General features: G+C 35.9%; 1 long non-coding RNA gene across 2 annotated transcripts in view; it reads right to left on the reverse strand.

The window, feature by feature from the left end:
* Positions 1-1,632: 1,632 nt before the first annotated feature.
* The window catches only part of LOC117980106 (uncharacterized), a 38,066-nt gene continuing 23,114 nt past the window's right edge, over positions 1,633-16,584 (reverse strand). Inside the window, exons 2-3 of one of the 2 annotated variants that reach the window (XR_004671258.2) lie at positions 15,018-15,073; positions 1,633-1,899 (exon numbers count right to left, since the gene is read on the reverse strand). This is a non-coding gene — a long non-coding RNA (uncharacterized LOC117980106). Of the gene's footprint in view, positions 1,900-2,004; positions 4,518-15,017; positions 15,074-16,584 lie in introns of those variants that run through there. The other variant, XR_008625253.2, reaches the window with a different exon arrangement.

The raw sequence follows: 16,584 nt of genomic DNA on the forward strand, positions 1-16,584 counted from the left end.
AATTAGATAATTATTTGGAAGTATTCATTTTTAGAGGTAAGCAAATATTCCTTATTAACCGCTGTTTTGAAGATTTATATTATAACAGAATATAACGCAATGAGGATAAGCATGACATGTTTCATCTCTGCAAGCTAGTTAGAAGCCTGAAACCTGTTTGCAGTTGAATGTATTTAGATAATGCTTAAGAATTGCCATTATGTCATTTCTTGTGTTTTCATTTATTTTAAATACACAAAATGCATATATTTATGTTGTACAGCATGATATTTTGATTTAGATATATATATAGTAAAATGGCTACATCAAGCTAAGTAACACATGCATTACCTCATATATTTATTTTTGTGTATGTGGTTAGAACTCTCAGCAATTTTTGAATATATAATATATTTTTATTAACTATAATCACCCTGCTGTGTAATAGACTTCCAAAATTGATTCCTCCTGTCTAATTAATATTTTATATCCTTCAACCAACATCTCCCTTATTCCTCTACCCCATGTAGATTTTAGATATTAACCCTTTATCAGATATATGGTTTACAAATAATTAATCTGATTCTGTAGGTTGTCTCCTCAACCTGTCTATTGTTTCTTTTGCAGTGCAGAAGCTTTTTAATTTGATGTAATCCCCTATGTCTACTTTTGCTTTTGTTGCCTGTGCTTTCAAAGGTCATATCCAAAAAATTCATTGCCCAGACCAATGTCGTGGAGCTTTTCCCCTATGTATTTTTCTAATGACTTTATAGTTTCTGACCTTATCTTTAGATCTTCAATCTATTGTGAGTTGATTCTTGTATAAAATGTAAGATAAGGATATAACTTTACCTGTCTGCATATGGATATCCAGTTTTCCAAAGCCAGGCAAGAACACTACTAGAAAAAATAAAATCACAGGCCAAAATATACATGTAAAAATCCTCAACTAAATACTGAAAAGCCAAATTCCACAGCACATGTAAAGGGTAAGTCATTCACCATGATCAAATGGGATTCATCCTTGGCATGCAAGATTGGTTCTACACACAAAAATCAATATGTGTGATACAGGCATACCTCTGAGATAGTGCAGGTTCAGTTTCAGGCCACCTCAATAAACAAAATATGGGAACAATGCAAGTCATACTTTTTTTTTTAGTTTCTCAGTACATATAAAAGTCATGTTTATACTATACTGTTCTCTATTAAATGAGTAATAATATTATGTCTAAAAAAATCAATATACATACCTTAATTTAAAAATATTGTATAGTTTTAAAATGTTAACAATCATCTGGGTTTTCAGCAAGTTGTAATCTTTTTGCTGGTGAAGGGTGCTGCCTCAGTGTTGATGGTTGCTGACTGATTAGAGTGGTGGTTGCTGGGGGTGGAGGTGACTATGGCAATTTCTAAAAATAATATAACAATAAATTTTTATCACATTGATTGACTTGACCTTTCACAAAAGATTTCCCTGTAGCATGGGATGCTGTCTGATAGCATTTTACCCACAATAAATCTTTCTTCAAAATTAGAGTCAACTCTCTCAAACCATGCCACTGCTTTATCAACTAAGCTTATATGATATTCTCAATCTTTTTATTGTGATTTCAACAATGCTCAGGGCATCTTAATAAGGAGTGGATCCCATCTCAAGAAACCCTTTTCTTTGCTTATCCCTAAGAGGCAAGTTTCATTCAAGTTTAATTGTGAGATTTAAGCAATTCAGTTACATTGTCAGGCTCCATTTCTAATTATAGTTCTCTGCTGTTTCCACCACATCTGAAGTGATTTTCTCCACTGAAGTCTTGAACTCTTCAAAGTCATTCATGAAAGTTGGAATCAGCTTCCTCCAAACTTCTATTAATATTGATATATTCATTTCTTTCCATGAATTACAAGTGTTCATAATAGCATCTGAAATGTATCAAAGATCACAGATCACAGATCACCATAACAGATGTAATAACAATAATGAAGAAGGTTGAAATATTGTGAGGATTATCGAAACGTGACATACAAACACAAAGTGAGCACATGCTGTTGGAAAAATGGCACTGATATACTTGCTCAATACAAGGTTGCCATAAACCTTCAATTTGTAAAAAGTACAGTATCTGAAGTACAATAAAACAGAGCACAATAAAATAATGTATGCCCATATACCACATTAACAAAATAAAGATAAAAAATGTACTATCATCTCAATAGATACAGAAAAGGCATTTTACAAAATTTAACACTCTTTCATAATAAAAGCTCTCAACAAACTTGTTATAGAAGAAATGTACCTCAATACAATAAAGGCCACACAACAAGTTTAAAACTAACATACTCAAGGGTGAAAAGTTTAAAGATTTCCCACCAAGATCAAGACAAGGATGCCCACTCTTACCATTTCTATTCAACATAGTACTAGAAGTCCTAGCCAGAGCAATGACAATAGAAAAAAATTAAATGCATCCAAATCAGTCACAAAGAAGTAAAATTGTGACTGTTTATGGACAACATGACCTTATATATAGAAAACCCCCAAAGACCTCACCAAAAAGTAGTAAGAACTAAAAAGCAAATTCAGTATAGTGGCAGGATACAAAATTAACATACAAAAATCAGTAGCATTTGAAACTATTGCTATTTGAAAAAAAAATCAAGAATACAAGACCATTTACAATAGTGAAAAAACAAATAGTTAGAAATTAACTAAGGAGGTGAAAGTCATATGCTATATGAAAACTATAAATCATTGACAAAGGAAATTGAAGTAGACATAATTAAATGGAAAGGTATCTCCAGTTAACGGATTGGAAGAATTAATGTTGTTAAAAATGTCCATACTACCCAAAGTGATCTACAGATTCAATGCAATCTCTATCAAAACTGCAATGACATTTTTACAGAAATAGGAAAAAAAATCTAAAATTTATGTGAAATTACAAAAGATGTTGAATAGTCAAAGTAATCTTGAGCAAAAACTACAAACCTCGAAACATCACTCTATATATTTTAAAATACACTTTAAAGATACAGTATTCACAAGAGCATGGGGGACACACCAGCCAACAGAACAGAATAAATGGCCCAGAAATTAATCTATGCATTTATGGACAATTGATGTTCAACAAAGGTGCAAGAAACACATGGCAGGGAGAGAGCAGTGTCTTCATTTATTATATATTATATATTGTAAATTTGCAGAAAGGTGTAGAAAAAGATTCTTGGATTATATCTAAGTATAGTAGACAATTATTTTTAATGTTAATGGTTAACACTAATGTTTTAGGTTAAAACTAATGTGAACATTCCGCTGAATTTAGGGTGTGTTTGGAAAGCTATGGGGATAAGAACCAGAATTCTAACTGACTTTCTTGATAAAAAAATGTTTTTAAGTTCAATATAAGTTGTTGAATGATATCTAATAGAATTATTTGCATGAAGCCTGGTGTGTATTATTAAAAGCTCTAAATTCTTTTCTTTTGCATCTAGAAGTCCTGTAAACAAACCTTTGGGGAGTGTGCTTTATGCTGTAAGGTGGGCCTTTCCTCTTTTCAGTGTCGGCATTTTAGGCTTTCTCTCTGTGTGGGCAATCTGAAGTCCTGATATGGGAGGAAGATTAAGCACAAAATACCCAGTGCTGTTTGATTGCTTTTGGTTGTTTATTTGCAGCTTAAAAACAGGCTAGTAACTGGCAAGCGGAAGCATATTGTGTACCCCAAATCACAATATAACTCCCCATCAGCATTGTTAACAGTCATTTCTATGAATTTTCCTGGCTTCTAGTAATGTGAACTCAGGAGGCAAACCTAATTTTCCCACTTTTCTTTTCTTTTCTTTTTTTTTTTTTTTTTGAGACGGAGTCTCGCTAGGTTGCCCAGGCTGGAGTGCAGTGGTGCGATCTCGGCTCACTGCAAACTCTGCCTCCCAGGTTCAAGCGATTCTCCTGCCTCTGCCTCCTGAGTAGTTGGGACTATAGGCATGTGCCACCATGCCTGGCTAATTTTTTGTATTTTTAGTAGAGATGGGGTTTTACCATGTTAGCCAGGATAGTCTTGATCTACTGACCTCGTGATCTGCCCGCCTTGGCCTCCCTAAGTGCTGGAATTACAGGCATGAGCCACCACACTCGGCCCATTTTTCTTCTTTTAATGGCACCAAGCAATGGCTTCTTCTGTCAATGAGACTCATTCTACATTGAACATGGTTGTCCTCTCCCTGTGATGACCATTGCTATTGCCATTTTGTGTCAGGGGAGAAAATACCACTTTGGGACACTTAGGTATGCAATGGACACTTATTATCTGCTGAAATCTTAACTTTCGGCATAAGAGTGTGGATTCTATGGGCCCAATAAGAATAGAATTAAATGGTTTCAATACATCTCTCAAACTCTATGTCATTCAGTCATAACATCTCCTGTGATATATCTATAGCCCAGGTTGAGTGGAAATATACCAAGCTCAGACAGTTCCTTTCTGATCCCTCATCCTCAAAGCTTCAAGTTCAGTCTTATCTGCAGTCCCCCTTGCTGAGGAGATCTGAAAAAAAAAAATGTAGAATCATATTTCACTATCATCACACAATAGTGAAAATGATTGAAAGCTATGTATAAATGGCTCTCAAAATTATATTATAATCTTGAGCCATTATATTATAATATTGAGCAAAAGAAGACTCAGAAGTGTAGAGAGTACATTTCCTTTTATACATATTCCCTAAACTAAATATTGGAAAAACTAAGTGTAATATATAAACAAACGAACATAAACTTAGTCAAAATAAACAATGTATTGTTCAACATAAATTTTAAAAATTAAAATATGAGAAAAGTAAAAAGGAACAACTAAAACACAATTCAGAGTTGTGATACTTCTTCAGAGAAAAAGGGAATGTGCTCAGAAAGAAGCACCCAGGGAGTTTCTGGAATGCAAGTAATATGCCTGTTTTCTACCTCAGTGCTTGGAAAGATTTTTTCATTACTGATTTTTAAACTACAGTCATGTACTGCATAATAACATTTTGGTCAATGACAAATAACATACACAAAGGTAGTTGTGTTAGGTTGTTCTTGCATTGCTATAAAGAAATAATTGAGACTGAGTAATTTATAAGAAAAGATGTTTAATCGGCTCATAGTTTTGCAGGCTGTACAGGAAGCATGGCACTGACATAGCTTGGCTTCTAAGGAGGCCTCTGGGAGCTTTTACTCACAGTGAAAGGTGAAGTGGGAGCTTGTGTATAACATGGCAAAAGCAGGAGCAAGAGAGAAAGAATGGGTGGGGAAGGTGCCACACACTTTTAAATGACCAGATGTGGTATAGCTAAAGTCTATATGATATAGCCTAGGTGAGCAGTGCCCTATACTAGGGGTCCCCAAACTTTTTGCCACCAGGGACAAGTTTCATGGAAGACAATTTTTCTATGTGGAGTGGGGGTGAAACTATCCCACCTCAGATCATCAGGCATTAGATTTTCCTAAGTTGTGTGCAACCTAGATCCCTCCCTCGCATGCGTGGTTCACAGTAGGGTTCATGCTCCTATGAGAATCTAATGCCACCACAGATCTAACAGGAGGTGGAGCTCAGGCGGTAATGCTCGCTGGCTTGCCACTCACCTGCTGCTGTGTGACTTGGTTCCTACCAGGCCTCTAACTGTTCAGATCTGTGGCCAGGGGTTGGGAAGCCCTGGCCTATAATATCGATGTTTGTACACTTTGTGATGTTTGCATAATGACAAAATCACCTGCTGATGCATTTCTGAGAACATATCCTCATCATGAAGTGATGTATGACCATATATGTGTGTATCCATACATTATTTTATTTATATACCATATTTTGAACTTTTCAGAAAAAGTAAAAATTTAGAAAGTAAAACTGAAATGTAATATAAAGGACGACTGTTCATTCAGGCTGCTATAACAAAATACCATAAATTGGGTAGCACATAAACAACAAAATTGTTTTTTCTCACAGTTCAAGAGGCTGGGAAGTCCAAGATTAAGGTGCCAGCAGATTCAGTGTCTGCTGAAAACCCTCTTTCTTGTTCTTTGATGATGCCCTCATACTGTGTATTCACATGGTGGACGGGGAAAGGAGTCTCTCTCAGGCCTCTTGTTAAGGCATTCATTAATCTCATTCATAAGGGCTCCATTCTCATGACATAATCACCTCCCAAAAATCCTTCCTCCTAATACCATCACCTAGGGGTTTAAGATTTCAACACATAAATTTTGGGGGAGTAAACATTCTGTTTATTGCAATGAACAATAAAAGAAATGCAGAATATTGTTGGAAGGAAGGAAGGAAGGAAGGCAGGCAAAGGAAAGAAAAAAAGAAAGAAAGAAAGAAAGAGAGAAAGAAAGAAGAAAGAGGAAAGAAAGAAAAAAAGAGAAAGAAAGAAAAGAAAGAGAAAGCAAAAAGGAAGAAAGAGAAAAAGGTAAAAAAGAGAAAGAGAAAATAAAATAAAAAAGGATTTTAAAAGATTAGCTGTAAAAAAATTTCATTTTAGCTTATGAAGAAAAGAACTTTAGCATAATTTCTGCAAAATGTTTGTCATTTTTTGTCCTTATTATTGTTTGTTGTTATTTAGTTTGTATATGCTGCGTATTATATTATGAATTGCTTTGATACTTTGAAAAAAGTCAATGCTCTTTCTCTTTTTCCAGCTAGCTTATATATCTGCTTGATGTTGCCAGTGAGGAACACTTGTTTATGTAACCAGAGTGGAGCCAATTCCAGGATGCTTATTCCAAAGGTCGAAAAGAATAAGTGCACAATTGCTGAGCTTTGTAGGCTTCTGATATGCTAGCTGGACCTTTTATGTTCTTGTCTGTTTTGATTTTCTTCTAATTTTTTATTCTTGTTTATTACAGGACAAAATGTCAAATAACCTGAGTGTGTTAGCTGAATGACTGGTATGGTGTAATTTAGCGTGGCTTTATGTAGAAAACATCTAGCTACAGAGAGAGACCTATAACATACAACAAAGTGTGTGGGTTCATCAATACTGAAATAGAAGATAACCCAAGATTGGTTGTCTAACGGTGATGTAAGGGGGTTGACAGATTAAATGTATTTTTATAAGACAACCTTGGGAGAAATAAAGAATCAAAAACACCAGAACCTTGAGAATTCATCTTGTAACATACAGAGTTGATGGACTAAAATCAGAAAAGCACAATGTGGTTTTTTTAGGCTGTACTATGAAATCTCTATGGTAGGAGGTAAACTTATAGCATTCTGTGGAAAAAGAAGTCCTAGGTCACATGAATCTCTTTCCTTTGATTAAGATGAACTGATTGCGTCGATAAAATATTTCAAAAGCTTATTAGAAATATTCTAGTTATTGTCAGAAGTATACTAGTTGTTGTGGAGTTGCCCTTGCCCTCTCCATCAAGGCCACTGCAAAGACCCTTGCAATGTGTAAAACCCAAAGTTCTAGTGGTGCTGTTATCAAGCAAAAGGGGCTCACTGCCTGATGCACTAGAAGCTAATGCTATGGCACTGGTTTTTAAGATGAGAAAAACTCCTTATTGCTAATTGGCTAACAAGGAGACAGGAGTTCAGCTCAAATCTGTCTACTCGTGTAAGCTCTAAGACATTAACTGTATTAGAAAAGGTTGAGAAGGTGGATTATGGGATTAGTAGGTGATGGATGGAAGGAAATGGAAGGTCAGAAAAGTCCTCAGACATGCACAGTTATCTCTTCATGACCCCCTCATGGGTCCCCCACGCAAATTTGTGGTGAGTTAGTATGAAACAAATGGTGAAAATTTAAGCTGTACTGTCCGCAAGCTGGTTCTGTGCAGACTCTAGTTGGCCATATTGGTTCTAACTGATTTCGGTCTGTTTTGTTATCTTACAAGCGAGGGAGTTTCAGTGTTTCAGCAAGTTGTTTCTTTCCTTACTTGTCATCCTTCAACTTAAGAATATCTGTTAGTTGATGGTTTCTGTAACTCTTTGAGGCATTGATTTAGAATCATAATTTGTAATGCAGATAATATTTTCTGGAATTGTGCAATGTGGTGGTTCTGGGCCCCTGAAGTCTATCTTATAAAGCATAATAAATAAGAAATGTCCAGATAAGTACTGAGCTATGATTGAAACTCAGCATGCGTTACTTCCCTTATCTGTCCCACATAATAATTTCATTTCCTTCTTCTCTTAAATACACCTTAAGCTCAAATCCTATAGAACACCATGTGTTCCACAAAGTGTGATGGGAACTTCTTTTTTTGAGACGGAGTTTCACTCTTGTCGCCTAGGCTGGAGTGCAATGTCACAATCTCTGCTCACTGCAATGTCAGATCTCTGCTCACTGCAATCTCCGCCTCCTGGGTTGAAGTGATTCTCCTACTTCAGCCTCCCGAGTAGCTGGGATTACAGGCACGGGCCATCACGCCCAGCTAATTTTTGTATTTTTAGGAGAGACGGGTTTCACCATGTTGGCTAGGATAGTCTCAATCTCTTGACCTCATGATCTGCCCACCTCGGCCTCCTGAAGTGCTAGGATTACAGGCATGAGCCACCGCACCTGGCCGGGAACTTCTATGGATTGAAATGAGTTCCCTTAAACTCATGTTGAAGCCCTGACCCTCATGTGACTATGTTGAAGATAGGGATTTTAGGGAGGTGATTAAGGCTAAATGAGGTCATAAGGATGAACCCTCATCCAACCGAGTTGGTGTTTTTATAAAAGAGGAAGAGATCTCTCTCTGCCTGCACAAAGAGAAGACCATGTAAGCACACAGTGTGAGGTGACTGCCTACCAGCCAAGAGAAGAGGCCTCAGAATGAAATGTACCTAGCCAGGGCCTTGATCTTGGACTTCCCAGCCTCCAGAACAGTGAGAAATAAATGTCTGTTCTTTAAGCTATCCAGTCTATAGTGTTTTGTTATGGAAGCCTGAGCAGACTAATATGAAGAAAAAAGCTCTTGACTCCAAACTTTTACAGATGTTTTTATATCTACTTAGATTACTACCCTTCCTATCCTTATCTATGTAAAACTTCACAATATGTATCTTTTGCATCTTTAAAAACTGTCTGAGATGACCACTCTCCTATAAATGCCTTTCCTGATCTTTGAGTTGAATGTGAACTTCCCAGATTCAAGTGATTCTCCCACCTCGGACTCTTGAGCAGTTGAGACCAGAAGCACATGCCTTCGCAGCCGTCTAATTTTTATTTTATTTTGTATTAGTAGAGATGGGGTCTCCCTATGTTGCACAGCTAGTTTTGAACTCCTAGGTTCAAGGGACCCTCCTGCCTCAGCCTCCCAATTGCTGACATTACAATTAAAACTAATAGTATGTTTTCACTGTTTGTGCCTTTTGAATTACAATTTGGCAAACAATACAGTTGCAAAATTGCTTATCACCTTTATAAATTTTAAGATCTTTATGTATCTCAGTACTCCTTATAATTTCTAATACCTCATAGTCATTTAATAAATGTTAATTGTCTTGAATTAAGTTGAATTGAGAAAGATTTCAGAGAGGATAGGGGCATTTATTTTATTTTATTTTTTGAGACAAGATCTCACTCTGTTGCCCAGGTTGAAGTACAGTAACACAGTCGTAGCTCACTATAGCTACAACCTCCCAGATTCAAGTGATTCTCCCACCTCGGACTCTTGAGTAGTTGAGACCAGAAGCACATGCCATCACAGCCGTCTAATTTTTATTTTATTTTGTATTTGTAGAGTTGGGGTCTCCCTATGTTGCCCAGCTAGTTTTGAACTCCTAGGTTCAAGGGACCCTCCTGCCTCGGCCTCCCAATTGCTGACATTGCAGGTGTGAGCCACCACCCCCAGTCAGATATGGGCCTTGAAACAGAATTTGAAGAAAAGTAATCTTAGAATAAATAAAAGGGAGGGTGAAGGACCATGGCTCCAGAGGAAGAGACATATATAAAAGCAACTCAAGTAAATTCACTGCGTAATGGAAAATTGGTATTCAAAGAGTAGTGAGAAGAGTACATAAAACAGAAAAATAAACACTTAAAAGAAAGTCAACACACAAGAGAGCATGCTGTCTGGTAAGCTTGAGTAAGATTATGCAGAGCTTCAAAACATAAGTATAATAGATGTGCTTTTATTTAAAATGGGAAACTATTGAAGATTTTGAGCAAAGGAAACTGGTATGCTTATTTGTGTTTTAAGAAGATTACTTTGATGGCTTTGTACCGTATAGACTGTGTGGCTGAAAAAGACCAAAAGCATGGAGATCAGTTAACAAATATGATAGAGGTCTAGATGAAGGTTGATAAGGGCCTGCGTTATGATAATAACAACAAAAATATAAAAAGAGGAGAAAATAAAAGATAATTCAAAGGAATTAGATACAGATTGAATACAGAGAAGTAAGTCACAGAATTTGTTTTGAGACAATAGTGATACAAAGTGAAATGATATACTTAGAAATAATGTACTTGCTGGGGGAGGTGTTTAGAAAGATAAAATAATTGGTTCAATTTTAAATATATTGAGTTTGAGCTGCCATTGGAATAAAAAAATGGAGGTGGGTGACATTTAGATAAGAGATACAATAGGGCTATAGTGCAATTAAGGAAGTTTTTTTTAGAGATAGTGAGCTAAAAAAATCATCAATAAGCGGTTGTAATTTAAGTTCATAAAAATTTGTTCATCAAGAGAATAAATATAAAGTACATGAAGAATAGAAATCATATTTATGAGTTCAGGTGACAGAGTAAACATTGTCTAATATGATTGGAGTAATAAAAAAAAAGTCTATAAATGCAATGACTGGAAAATGTTGTGATTCACATACCCCAATAGAAGAAACATTGAAAGATAAGCTTAACAAGAAGAAAAATGACCTAGAAAAAATAAGATATAAGAAAAAATGAGTAAAAGCACATACAGCTAAATCTAAATACATGCCCATTAATAGTAATTATATTAATGATAATAATTTTTAATATTTTAAACTTAACATGAATATCATATTTGAGAAATCATAGGAAGGAATTATGTTTAGAGAAATTGTAGGGAGTTTCATATACAGTAAATTATTTACCTTGCCTAGAAAAAGAATATAGATCCTAATTATCATTATACTTTGTTAACATTATAATTTATTAACTTTGTTAACAAGACCATACAACTTCAAATTAATAAGAAAAGAAAAAGAAACTAAACAAAAGCCAATGAAGCTAACAGAGCAATAATGAGAAAAAAAGAAGCTGCTATCAAGTGTTGTGGGAAGTCAGGGATTCCAAACAGAGGGACTGGCTGGAGCTGTGGCAGAGGAACATAAATTGTGAAGATTTCATGGACATTTATCACTTCCCAAATAATACTTTCATAATTTCTTACACCTGTCTTACTTTAATCCTTAATCCTGTTATCTTCATAAGCTGAGGATGTACGTCACCTCAGGACCCTGTGATAATTGTGTTAACTGTACACATTGATTGTAAAACATGTGTGTTTGAACAATATGAAATCAGTGCACCTTGAAAAAGAACAGAATAACAATGATTTTAGGGAACAAGGGAAGACAACCATAAGGTCTGACTGCCTGCGGGGTCGGGCAAAAAGAACCATATTTTTCTTCTTGCAGACAGCCTATAAATGGACTTGCAAGTAGGGAAGATATCGCTAAATTCTTTTCCTAGCAAGGAATATTAATATTAATACTCTGGTAAAAGAATTGCATTTCTGAGGGGAGGTCTATAAACAGCTGCTCTTGGAGTGTCTGTCTTATGCGGTTGAGATAAGGACTGAAATACGCCCTGGTCTCCTACAGTACCCTCAGGCTTATTAGGGTGGGGAAAACACTGCCCTGGTAAATTTGAGGTCAGACCGATTCTCTGCTCTCAAACCCTGTTTTCTGTTGTATAAGATGTTTATCAAGACAATATGTGCACAGCTGAACATACTCTTATCAGTAGTTCTCCTTTTTGCCCTTTGAAGCATGTGATCTTGTGACCTACTCCCTGTTCTTTCACTCCCTCCCCTTTTGAAATCCTTAATAAAACTTGCTGGCTTTAAGACTCAGGTGGGCATCACAGTCCTACCAATATGTGATGTCACCCCTGGAGGCCCAGCTGTAAAATTCCTCACTTTGTACTCTTTCTCTTTATTTCTCAGCTGGCCACCACTTAACGGAAAATACAAAGAACCTATGTTGAAATATTGGGGGTGGGTTCCCCCAATAATCAAGGAAATATCTAAAAAATACTGTGTTCAGTAAAAAATAAAATCAAGTTATAGTATATTAATTACCATATGCTACAAATTCTGCAAAATTTTTCAGTCTAAGCAATGCAGAATTATATAATATTTATAAATACATGATATACACACAGACACACAAACATGTACATACTCACAGTGGGTTTATACACACATGGAGTGTTTTGTTTTGTCTTTTATGTATGCATGTCTTTTAAAGATATATATTAAATGCACAGAATGTATTGTCAATTGTCAGGTAAGCCTGAGTGGAGATGCTGTCAAAGGGAAGTAAAATTAATTTTTTAATTTTTTAAATTAACTTTTAATATATTTCTAGATTTTATTTTTTTAAAAAGACAAGACAATTTGGACAAAATATTTGCCATGTTTAAAATATTTGATTCTGGGAGGTGGCAACACAAGTAGTTGCTATATTACTTACTGGTTGCATCAATAAACCAATCTCCATATTTGGAAGCAACCCTTTAGCAACAGCTAAAAGGAAGGAGAAAAAAAATTGACACAGTTTGAACATCAGCAAAAAATTTTTTTGAGAAAGAGTCTTGCTCTGTCACCCAGGCTGGAGTAAAATGGTGTTAGCTCACTGCAACCTCCACCTCCCAGGTTCAAGTGATTCTCCTGCCTCAGCTTCCCAAGTAGACAGGACTACAGGTGCGTGCCACCACATCCAGCTAATTTTTGTATTTTTAGTAGAGACAGAGTTTCACCATATTGGCCAGGCTTGTTTGAACTCTTGACCTCAAGTTATCCACCCACCTCAGCCTCCCAAAATTCTGGGATTACAGGCGTGAGCCACCGCACCTGGCTCAAATTTTTCTAACAAGCATATAACATTCTCATGTAAATGGAGAGCTGTAAGGAGGCATTGAGTTTTCCAGAATGTAGATCCTCAGAAAATAAAATAAGGAGATGTTGGGTCAAAAGTGGCAACTATGGCAAGAAGGAAAAGGACACTAATTATGTTGGGGGCGGATCAGGCCATGGAGAAAAACCTCTTTCCATGAAGTAAAAGTCAGATGAGAGAGGGTAGGGGCAAGGTGAAGAAGAAAGGAGAAGTATGGACTACTTTGTCAGTAAATGAAATTTGACCAAAAAAGGATGAGGGAGTTTGGTAGTTTTGGTAGTTTCAGTTCTACTGTAGCAATAATCTATGCAGAGGGAGAAAATCATATTAAAATAGTGTAATTGACCATTAGCAATTTTATTGTCCTGCAGGAGCACACAAGTTCTCTAAACTATTAAAGTACTTCATTACCAAGTGTCCTTCATAGTTACTTCTGAACTACATGTCTCATCTCCTAAATTTACTAAATAGATTTTCAGGGGGAAAAAGGAAATTAGGTTGTCACATCGCTTTCTCTTAAAAATTCTGTGGCTGCAGACTCATTTTTCTAGAAACTTAAATGCATAATAGTTCAAGAAACATGTCTATATTCGCTAATGATTGCAAAAGGTATGAGATGAACATTTTCTAAGGTAGGGACTTTTACCTTTGAAGAGAATAAAAAGATAGATTTAGTAAGACACAAACTTGCCTGTGCTGAAAGCTATTGCCCTAACTATTGAGGAACAAGAATGAGAGACTTGAGTCTTTGATAAGATGTGAGTCTTTGTGCCTGGAAACTAGATATAAAGAATGCTTCACTTTATTTCTAAGAAAATTGTCAAAAAGAAGATAAAGTCAAAATAAAATTTCTTTCAGAAGAAAGTCACCTTTTAACATAAAATGTGTAGGGTCATTTTCCAATAGCACTCATAAAAGCCAGCAACTGGGCTATATTGTTGTACACATTTCTAGCCTTTAAAATTTAATCCCAAATCTGAATCTTCCCACCCGTACTGACCACCTACCTCCCAAGCTTTGAATATTGCAGTTTTTATATTCAATAAAAGGTGTGGTCTCATTGGAAAAGCCCAGAGACATTTCAACTCCAAGTTAATAATGTAATTTAGATATTATTTTTGAAGATACTTAACTGGCCTAATTCTAATCATCCCAATAAAAATATTTTAAAGTAATTAATATTACCATGTTACAACTACTGAAGAACAGTATAGATTGCATGACATTATGAAAAACATTAACATTTTTAAAGCAAAAATATCAACTATATCTAAGAGTAAGAAATATAGACAGCAATATGGCCAAGATAATTTGTCATCATTCCTAATTAAAGGCTTAATTATCACTGACAGTCTCTTGGCAGAGGGGAGGGAGTGATCTGAAAGATAAAACACTTTTGCAAATCACAACACTGGTTTTTAATGCCAGAAGAGGTCAGTAAGTTAGAAAAATCCACATTTACTAAGTGGAAAAGGAACTAAACAAAACTAATTTCCACTATATGGATGGTGTGGATAATGCATGAGCAAATGAATATTCACTACTCCTATGTCTAATAAGCATGTTCCATATTATCTAACTATGTTCCAGTACAAGGTATGGACTTGCTCCCAACATGTTTAAAGTAGTGTGGCTTAAACAGTGAATATATAAAGACTGAACTCTGAAGGCTTTTTAAATTCCAATATGAACTAGTAACATGCCGAACACGTGAAAACCTTAACAAGACCCACCAAAACCTGTTCTGGATATTCAATATACCTTCTAAAAGTTTCATACATTTTTGCACCTATTAGGCGTCAAAGAGGTCAGAACATGGAAAATGCCATGGCTCCTGAATGTAACAATTGGTGAATAGAATGCAATCAGATCATCTAATCATCATTCCTTTCCATTCCATATGCCATTTGGATTCTCCAGAAAACCCTCCTGTATTCAGCTGCTGTTCCCAGAGATGCCTACAGTACTCACTGGAAGAAGGCCTCCCCTCTTCTCTCATCCATCAGGGACTGAAAGCTGTCATCTGCCTGGCGAAATAAGAAAGGCAAATGTAAAAGACAGCCAGAAAACAATTTCAAAGCATACTAGGGGAAAGAAACTTAATCCAGGGATGAGGTTACTAAAAAATGACTAATTTTGCTTGGCAGATAGGTGTAAAAATATATACTATGGAAGAGGTTAATGTAAGTGCAAACATATTTGCAGAACCTGGAAATTTTGAAATATTCAAATATGAATTCATCCTATAAAGGACTAAGATTGAATCTCATGATTACAATAGTATTTATTATACAACTTTTATACAATGAACAATTTAAAAATAATATCCCATTTGATCATCATAATTGTGAGAAATATATTATTACTTTACAGATAAAAATAAAGTAATAGGGAATTTTAATGGTTTAACACTTTTTTTTTTTGATACAGAGTCTCACTCTGTCACCAAGGCTGGAATGCAGCAGTGCGATCTCAGCTCACTGCAGCCTCTGCCTCCTGGGTTCAAGTGATTCTCCTGCCTCAGCCTTCAGAGTAGGTGGGATTACAGGAGTGTGCCACATGCCCAGCTAATTTTTGTATTTTTAGTAGAGATGATGTTTTGCCATGTTTGGCCAGGCTGGTCTCAGACTTCTGGCCTCAAGTGATGCACCTACCTGCCCTCACAAACATGTTGGGATTTACAGGCCTGAGCCACTGTGCTGGGCCAGTTAAACACAGTTTAGTTACACTTTTAACTATTTGAATCTAGTTCCAGGTAAGCCATAACTTTTTTTTTTCCTTTTTTTTTTTTTTTTTTTTTTTGAGACGGAGTCTCGCTCGTCGCCAGGCCGGAGTGCAGTGGTGCAATCTGGCCTCACTGCAACCTCTGCCTCCTGGGTTCAAGCGATTCTCCTGCCTCTTCCTCCCAAGTAGCTGGGACCACAGGCGTGCACCACCACGCCCGGCTAATTTTTTTTTTTTTTTTTTTTTTGTATTTTAGTAGAGACGGGGTTTCACCATGTTAGCCAGGATGGTCTCGATCTCCTGACCTCGTGATCCTCCCACCTTGGCCTCCCAAAGTGCTGGGATTACAGGCATGAGCCACCGCGCCCGGTGATTGTTTTCCTTTTATACTACATACTTTCTATTTTTCTTTCTTTCTTGTTTCTTGTTTTTTGTTTCTGTTTGTTTTTTGTTTTTTAGTTTTTTTTTTTTAGTGTTTAGCATGTGAACTCATAGAATAGTAAGTTGCCTCAAATTCAGTATTACCATCCCAACAAAAGAAATGGAAAAAGTAGTCCCTAACTCTTGGATTATGTGATCTTATAACTCATTAAAATTCTTGTCATTTTATAAACAAGTGGGGAAAATTTTTACAAATCATTGTATCAGTACAATTTTATTTAATAATTTATTATTGTAATTAAAAGATCTTTAATACATTATTTTATGTAAGAGTAATCTGACAGTTTTAATTTATGAACAAGACAATTCTTCATTGATATGCCTACCAAAGAATATGAACAAATGTAACTTCCGTGAGATATTTAATCCATGA

Source organism: Pan paniscus, chromosome 3 (assembly GCF_029289425.2).
Source record: "Pan paniscus chromosome 3, NHGRI_mPanPan1-v2.0_pri, whole genome shotgun sequence".
In the NCBI taxonomy this organism is placed as follows: Eukaryota; Metazoa; Chordata; class Mammalia; order Primates; family Hominidae; genus Pan; species Pan paniscus.